The following is an 8,256-nucleotide window of genomic DNA, read 5'->3' as shown; positions in this document are numbered from 1 at the left end:
GGTGATATAATATATATTTAAAAAAACAAAAATTAAATGTTGATGTGGAAAATAAATTCCACGTAGCTTGTTATTATTTGTCTATATTTTAAACGTATCGGTACGTATGAATTTATCATCGTACCATAATAAACACCAAAAATTTATATCTCCTACTATTTTATTGCCTTAATTACTTAAAAAATAATTGTGAGATAACTTTTATGTGAAGTGGATAATTAAAAATTATTAAATAATTTGACAAATTTGACTAAATTATCATAATTGAAAATAAAAAGACATTGAATGGTAAAAACGGCATTAAAAGATGAAAATTTATGTGCAGTTGTTTTATATAAAGTTAATAGTCAAAAATTGTAAGATGATAATTTAGTCAAATCTATTAAATCATTTAATAATTTTTAACTATCAACTTTATATAAATATCACTGCACATAAATTTCTATTAAAAATCAATTAGAATGTTACGGTTATTTATTGGCTTATTATTAGCTTTATGTTTAATAAAGAATCTATATGTTCAACTATTTTATTTCCTTAATTACTTAGAAAATGATTATGAGATATTTTATAAAAGTTAATTAGAATGTTACGATTATTAAGTGTAACCGTTTGTGACTAATCGTTTTTTTGGTTGCCGTTTGTGACTAATCGTTTGAAACTTGAAATTGTATTTTAAGAGGATGTGTTATTTCATTAATTCGAATATTATACGACACAATTATTTAAAGTAAGGTTCTGAAAACCGAATCGGTCATTGAACCGCTTTAATTATTAGTTCACTGATTTATAGGTTCAACCGATTCAACTGTGGTTGAACCGAAAAAACCGTTTTATAATAAAATAATAAATAAAATATAAATAAACACATTAAAACATAATTATAGTCTAATATAAACCTTAAAATATTATCCAAATTAAAGTACTACATAAACGAGAATGTTATGATCTTATTCAAGTACAAACTCAAAAGTCAAATAACAAAATAAGACAACCAAACATAAAATTCCAACATCCAAACTTATCATCAATCATGAAAATCCACTATAAATCACAATGTTATTGATACTAATGCTGCATGCCATTAATTCTGGATAGAGTCATAAATTAAGGAATGGAATAATATATATCATCCGGCTTTCAGTTTGCTTATTGATTCCATAATATATATCTGTTCACCAGTTTTGTAATTTATCATCCACAAAAGGGAAATTACAATCCAGTGAATCCACAAAGACCTCAAACTTGTCAAGTTTCAAAAATTTAACAGCAGCAATTCAATCTCCAGCAGCACATCACTAGGCAAAGAAATCACAAAATCCTACATAACTAAAATAAAAAATCATGAAGACAGTCACCATTTAAGCATAATTAAATCGTAAAACAGTAAAACAAACACAAACACACACAAAATAGCAGCAACTTCAGTTTCCAGCAGCACATCACTATGCAAAGAAATCACAAAACACAACATCACCAGAGCAGAACATATGCTGAATTAACTAACTTAACAATCTAAGCACAATAAAGCCCAAAGCATAGTTTTAATTGACTTAATTAAATACAAAAATGCTCAGCAGTCAGCAATGAACAACAGAGAGCCAAAAAAGCATAGCACAGCAGCAGCGAAGAAGACACAAACCAGGGTACAACATAGCATAGCAGTAGTGAGCAAAGCCATTCAATAATCAATATAATTTGATAATTTATGAACTAAAAAATAAACACGAACAGCAGGCACTAGTAGTGAGCTATGTGATACAAGTATTCCTTTAGGCAATGAGTACAATCAAGAAACTTTAACAAAATTTAACAGCAGAAAAAAATAAAAGCATGTACAAACCAGTATCAATTTATCATTAATCAGTAGGAGGATTGGCGTTGGGGGAATGGAAGGGCCTTTGAACACCACGAAATAGGAGGATTGAAGAACGATCACGACGAACCAGGCGGCGACAATGCGACCAACGGGGGAGCGATGGAGGCTAGGGTTGTGTTTTGGGGAGAAATAATGAGAGTATGTATGAGACTGAGGAATCAGGAATGGGGCTCGAGACAAGGGCAAGGGCTTCAGGTCACTCAGGACGACACTGCGCGACGGCAAGGAGTGGTGGCGGTGGCTGCGATTTCCACGGCTGACTTCGACGGAAAGGGCTGCGCGAATCTCCAAGCTGGCTCCACGAACTTGCGACGTTGAGTGACTTCGATGGAGGTGTTGCGACGGCGGCGGTGGCTCGAGGTAGAGACTGCATACGTGGCCACTGAGTGCGAGAGGCGAGAGTGGAGGGCTGCAGGGTGGAGGCTCGAGAGTGGAGGGCTGCAGGGGAGTGAACTGAAGAGTGAGGAGACCGAAAACTGAAGGCTAGGGTTGGTTTCTGGATCAAAACGCATCGTTTTTGACAAAATTTAAAAAACCGGCTGGATCACGGTTCGGTTCGACCGACCGATTCCCGGCCGGTTCGACGGTTCAATTTCGGTTCTTAAATTTAGCGGTTTTGCCTTCTGTCCGAACCGTATTTGTTAACGGTTCCCGGTTCGACCGATTCGACCGGCCGGTTCGAACCGGTTTTCAGAACATATTTTAAACAAATACAATGGTTCAAACATAGTATTTTGGGACATGATGCTTTATGTTCATTAATCATATACGTGCATTGGTTGGTTCTATAAACAGTAGCAGATCTTGAAAAAAAAATTTAGGAGAGCCAAAAATATATATATTCAAGTATATAAATTATGTAAAACTATTTATATTCAAATTAAATATGTCAATTTTTTTTTATTTTTCAATTATTATAATTTAAAATAATTAACTTATCCTTCTAATTATAAACTTAAAAAATATTACTTATAATTATAATATGAAATCAAGTATAAATAAATAAAAATAAAAAAATAAAGATTTGATTTCATTCGAAGAAAGAGAAAAGAAAATATATCTCCAATGGACAATAAAAGAAGAAAATGTGGTTGAAGTAAGAATTGAACCAATGGTGACAATAGCATTGTGAAGGACTTATGAGAATAATGAACATTAATCCAACAACTTTATATATTTAAAACAAGTAAAAATTATTTTTTGAGTTAATACTCAAATTCGTCCCGGAAAGATACATTGATCTTTATTTTAGTCTCCGAAAGATAAAGTTAATCAAAAGAGTTCTTGAAAAATACCCAAGTTAATCACGTTTGTCCTTCCGTCAACTCCGTTGATGAGCTGGCTAACGTCTGATGACGTGTGACGTTAGCTGCCTACGTGGAAGAGTCCAACGTGTCATTAGCAGTTGCTGACAAGGTAAGTTTGGGAAAACAGTTCAAATCAATCCCTCAGTGTTTGAAACTTAATCATAATTTCGACGATAAATACTTCGCGTTCAACAATCAGAGGGCCATATGCCTGGGTAAGTGTTGAAATTGGCTGGTTTGGGGTGACAATGGAGGCAGCAAATGGAGGCCGTGGCGGTGGTGTGTCGTTTTCGTCGAATAGCAGTAATGGTTCCAGCGCTTCAATGTGAACCAGGAGGAAAACCCATGAGAAATCATGTTACTGTGGATTGAAGGCTACGATAAGAAAATCTGGGACAACAGAGAACCCAGATAGACTATTCCGTGCATGTCCAAGGTACCGGGTGAGTGTTGTGTAAGAAGTTAAAGGTTTTCCATGTTGTTTTATGTTTTGGGGTTTTATTCAATTTTTTGTTTTCTGATTTTTGAATTTGCAGAAGGCAGTCACTGCAATTACTTTAAGTGGGTTGACGATGATGACTATGAAGGGGTGGGCGAACGTGGAACAAAGAAAGATTATTGGGCTGAGTTGCACGTTGAAAGTGACTATGATAAATGGAGGTTGAAGGTGGCATGGAGACTGGGCAGCTTGGAAGCTGAAGTAAAAGCGTTGAAAATGTTAATAGTTTTCCTGTTTGTGGTAGTTGTCGTTAATGTGATCGTTTGTTGTTTGTTATCTTGTTCCAAGTAAAACAAATTCTGTTGATATGTCATGGTGTAATGAGATGAATCTCTTGAATGAGAATAGATGTTGCATTTGGTTTTTTTAGATTAAGACAACACAATCCAATTCAAATGTTCCAAACCAATTCAAATCACTGTTACAGTAAGATGTACTAAGGAATTAACATAATCAGTAGTCAAAGTACTCTTAAACATTGAGTTGCCATAGAAGGCTAGATGTCACATTGTCTTAAGGATAAAAACAACAGCAAAGTCATAAGGTTTTACATGAGGATACAAACCTAAAAAGTAGGCTAGACCAAAATAAAAGGGCATAGTACAACTTTCAATTACATAGATAAGCAAAATATTGATAATGGAACTTCAATTGCCCAGTGCAAAAAAATATAAAGTATCCTCACACAAAAACAAATTCAACCAGAATACATTTCAACACCAATCAAAGTCATTTATCAGTCTTTCTTGGGAGCTTGAAGCCTGGAGTAGGAACGAAGGTCATAAAGTTGGCCAACTTTTTAGCAGTTGCTGAACTAGTCCCCTTGATTGTCTCAGCAGAGATAGCGACTGGTGCAGCTACAGTAGGTTTAGGAGAGGACTGAAGTCTGGCTTTTCCTTTAATGACCTTTAACTTGGGTGGCCTAGCTGTGACTTGTTCCTACATAATTTAATGGCAGATTTAAATTTAGATTTAGATTATAAAAGAAATCACATATGTTTAAAAGAAATCACATATGGAAGATTACCTGTTGTGTTTCTTGGGTTGGTGGTATGCTTTCAGATTGGCTAATGTCAATTACTGTTGGAGGCTGTGTTGGTGATGGAGCTATATCTACTGGAGCTGGATTATGTTCAGCTGAGACAGAGCTTACTTGAGGGTCAGCCCCATCTGCAGCAGGGGCAACCACAGCTAGTTGCAACTGCAGCTGCCTGGCATGCTCCTCAGCTTCCGTAGCTTTCTTCTTTGCACAGCTTCTCTTATTGTGTCCTATCTCACTACAATACATGCATCTGATAGGGTTATACTTCCTCTTTATCTTTGTCTTTGACCCAGTAGATTGCTCCTCTTTGTCCCTTCTCCTTTTCTTCGTTAGTCTTCCAGGCTTGGCCTTAAATGGTGGTGGCACGGGAGCTGGGTATGGAGTGTTTTTTCCTACAGATCCTGTCCTTTCACTGGATTGACATTGAAGCAATAGGTCTTCCTGTACGCTTCCATCTTCAACCAGTCATGACAATAGTCTTCAGCGCGTTTGTCATTCTTATCCTGTATGGGCGATATTGCATGCATACACGGCATCCCTTACAAAGACAAATCAATAATTATTTAAAGATCGTGCATGAAAGTAGATGACAATAAGTAACTGTTGAATTTGTTACCTGTGAGTTGCCAAAAGCGACAGCTGCATGTGTGCTTTTCCAGGTCAACCACCATATTGGTTGGCCAGCCATGAACTTTATAGAGTTCTTCTTTTTCATCGCCGGACCATTGAGGAGCCCAGTGGCTAGACAACGCTGTCATGGCTTCAAGTCTACTCTGCTGAACAGGGGGAGAATTCCTTGATAGTTCTGTAGCTTCTTCCGATTGTCAACAATACTCTTCATGATGATTCTTCTAACTTCCTCAGCTAATGTCAGAATGGGCTTGCCCCTGTCATGCTTGATTTTAACGTTGAAAGACTCGCAAGCATTGTTGTAGATGTTATCCACCTTTGGCAGTTCACTAAAGTGCGCCTTTGTCCATGCATCCTTAGGCCATTTGTCGAGATATTCCCAGGCTTTTTGATTGATTAGCTTCACTCTGTTCATGTTTCGATTGAATTTAACTGTTGTCCTCGACCGAGCACATTCCCAAACCATATCTTTCAGTTCATTATTTGACCATTGTTTTGAGAAATTGCGCCATAAATGTCAGACACAGAATCGATGGTGTACCTTAGGAAACACTTCCTGAACAGCTGGTATTAAACCCTGCAAGTAAACAAAGACATGAAAAGATGTTAAATCAAATTCGTCCCTCAGATAACTTCATTAAATCAAATTCGTCCCTCAGTGTTATTCATTAAATCAAAAGAGTCCTAATAGTTTCTTGTCGTAAGTCAATAACATTCTCACCTTCTGCATGTCTGAAATGAAGCACCATTTGTTCTCCCTGTAGTCTCCCAGGTCGTTGTACAGTAACTCAAGGAACAACTTCCAATTGTCTTTGTTTTCGACACTGACAATGGCATAAGCAATCACAAATATGTGATTGTTAACATCCTGTCCACACGATGTCAAAATTTGTTTATCCTTATTCCCTTGTGAGTTATTGGCTGCTTCTGATGATGCATTTGATTGAGGTGGAACTGATTTGGCCTGATAAATGGTCTTCTTGGCCTGAGGAACAGGCTTCATGGGCTGAGATGTTGTCTTCTTGGGCTGATGGACTGGTTTATTGGGCTGAGAATTGGGCTTCATCTTTGGTTGGTTGGGCTCAGATATGAGCTTCATTGTTGGTTTGCTGGGCTGTGACTTGGGCTGTAAGGTTGTTCTGTTGGGGTGAGAGGATTGCTTCTTGGACTCAGGAACCATTGTTGTGGGTTTCTTCACAGGTTGGGAACTGCACTTCTTAGCTTCCAAAGACTTCCTCTGTTTTAAGCTATCTGCTTCCACATTCACTACTTCGTCCTCCATGTTGTCTACTATACAAGGCTGAGAAATACAATTCTCCAGGTAGATATTGATTAGATTGTAGTTTCTCCTGCAATCCTTGCACATGACAACCAAGTCTGCGTCTGTGACTAACCTTCTCAACCCGGATGAAAGGGGAACTCCAGGATCTTTCTACCAACAGTTTCCAGCTTCAATGTAATCCAACTCCCTATAGTAACCCCTTACAAAGAAGACGTCAAGCGTGTCTCCTTCAACCCCCATCAACACCTCTGTATTATCAGGTTCATATACCATATCTTCTTCCACATTCTTTTTAAACAATCCACTATGGTGAAACACAAAAGTCATCGGAGGACCTTCCATCTACAATAACAAAAAAGAAAACATCCTTAGCCCACATAGATTGCCACTAGCTATTCTCAATCATAACATAACAAACCCTAACCCCAAAACAAACATGCAACAAGGAAAAATAACCATCACTAAAATGAAAGACCCATAACTAAATATCATCACAACGGCAGTCAAAGCAATGCATTATGACACACTCAAAATCTTTCACAATAGTCACACAAACCCTTAGCCTCCTCAAACCCCTACTCGAAATCAGACAAAGACATACAAAACGCCACCCTTAAGTCATCAGGCCACAATCTGACTCAAAAAAAATGAAAAAACTTTAATGCTTACCTCTAACCGTCACAATTGCTTCTTCCACAATCAATATTGCTAACAGAGCCGACGACCTCTGTTCTCAGTAGCAACACCTACTCTGCTTTGATCGTCAACAAACAATGACAAACGTGGATAGCGACGTTCGAATGCAAGGTGAAAGGGTTAGGGCATGGCTTGAGGGAGACGAAACATTTTGGAGCCAAACATGGAGATAGTTGTTATGGAATGAGGTGAGAGCCTGCAACGTTTTGAATCCACTCTGGCCACAAAACGACGCCGAATCATGACTAGCAGGGCATTCAATTAAAACGGCGTCGTTTTCCTTCTCTGCTAGCGTGGCAGTTAACGTCACACGTCAGCAGACGTTAGCCAAGTCATCAAGAGAATTGACGGAAGGACGAACCTGATCCAGTTGTGTATCTTTCGAGGACTTTTTTTATTAACTTTATCTTTCGGAGACTAAAATGAAGATCGATGTATCTTTAAGGGACAAATTTAAGTATTAACTCATTATTTTTTTTATAAAATTTTTCTGGAGGCCATAGCCCATTGGCCTACCTAAGCTCCGTCTTTGTCTATAAATATATGTCTAAATATAAGAGAATTTTATTGGGTTAATTTTTTTATATGAAAAAAATATTGGCATTTTATTAAAAATAAAATTATTTGATGTAATTATATGTAGATAGATTTTGTAGGTAGAAAGTCAATACGTAAAGTGTGTATTAAACACGTGTTATCATCCTGATAACATATAGGATGCGTATTAGATACGTGTTAATATTCTGACTAACACATATTTTGCATATTAAACACCCATTTTACATATTTACAATACTGCAATATATTTTAAATATTAATATTCAACTAAAATATTATTTTCATCTTTCATATTAAAAATAATTTCTGATTTTATTAATTTTCAAGTTTTAAATATTTATAGTTAATAGTTTTTTAAAAGAA

General features: G+C 36.8%; 1 long non-coding RNA gene across 1 annotated transcript; it reads right to left on the bottom strand.

The window, feature by feature from the left end:
* Positions 871 to 1,896, bottom strand: LOC110266245. The gene is made up of 2 exons (XR_002353336.1): positions 1,844 to 1,896; positions 871 to 1,329 (listed from the first exon to the last, which is right to left on the bottom strand). It is a non-coding gene; the product is annotated as an uncharacterized LOC110266245 (long non-coding RNA).

This window comes from Arachis ipaensis, chromosome B09 (genome assembly GCF_000816755.2).
Source record: "Arachis ipaensis cultivar K30076 chromosome B09, Araip1.1, whole genome shotgun sequence".
Lineage (NCBI taxonomy): Eukaryota > Viridiplantae > Streptophyta > Magnoliopsida > Fabales > Fabaceae > Arachis > Arachis ipaensis.
Note: the sequence above shows the minus strand (reverse complement) of the source record. Positions and strands in the feature narration are given on the sequence as shown.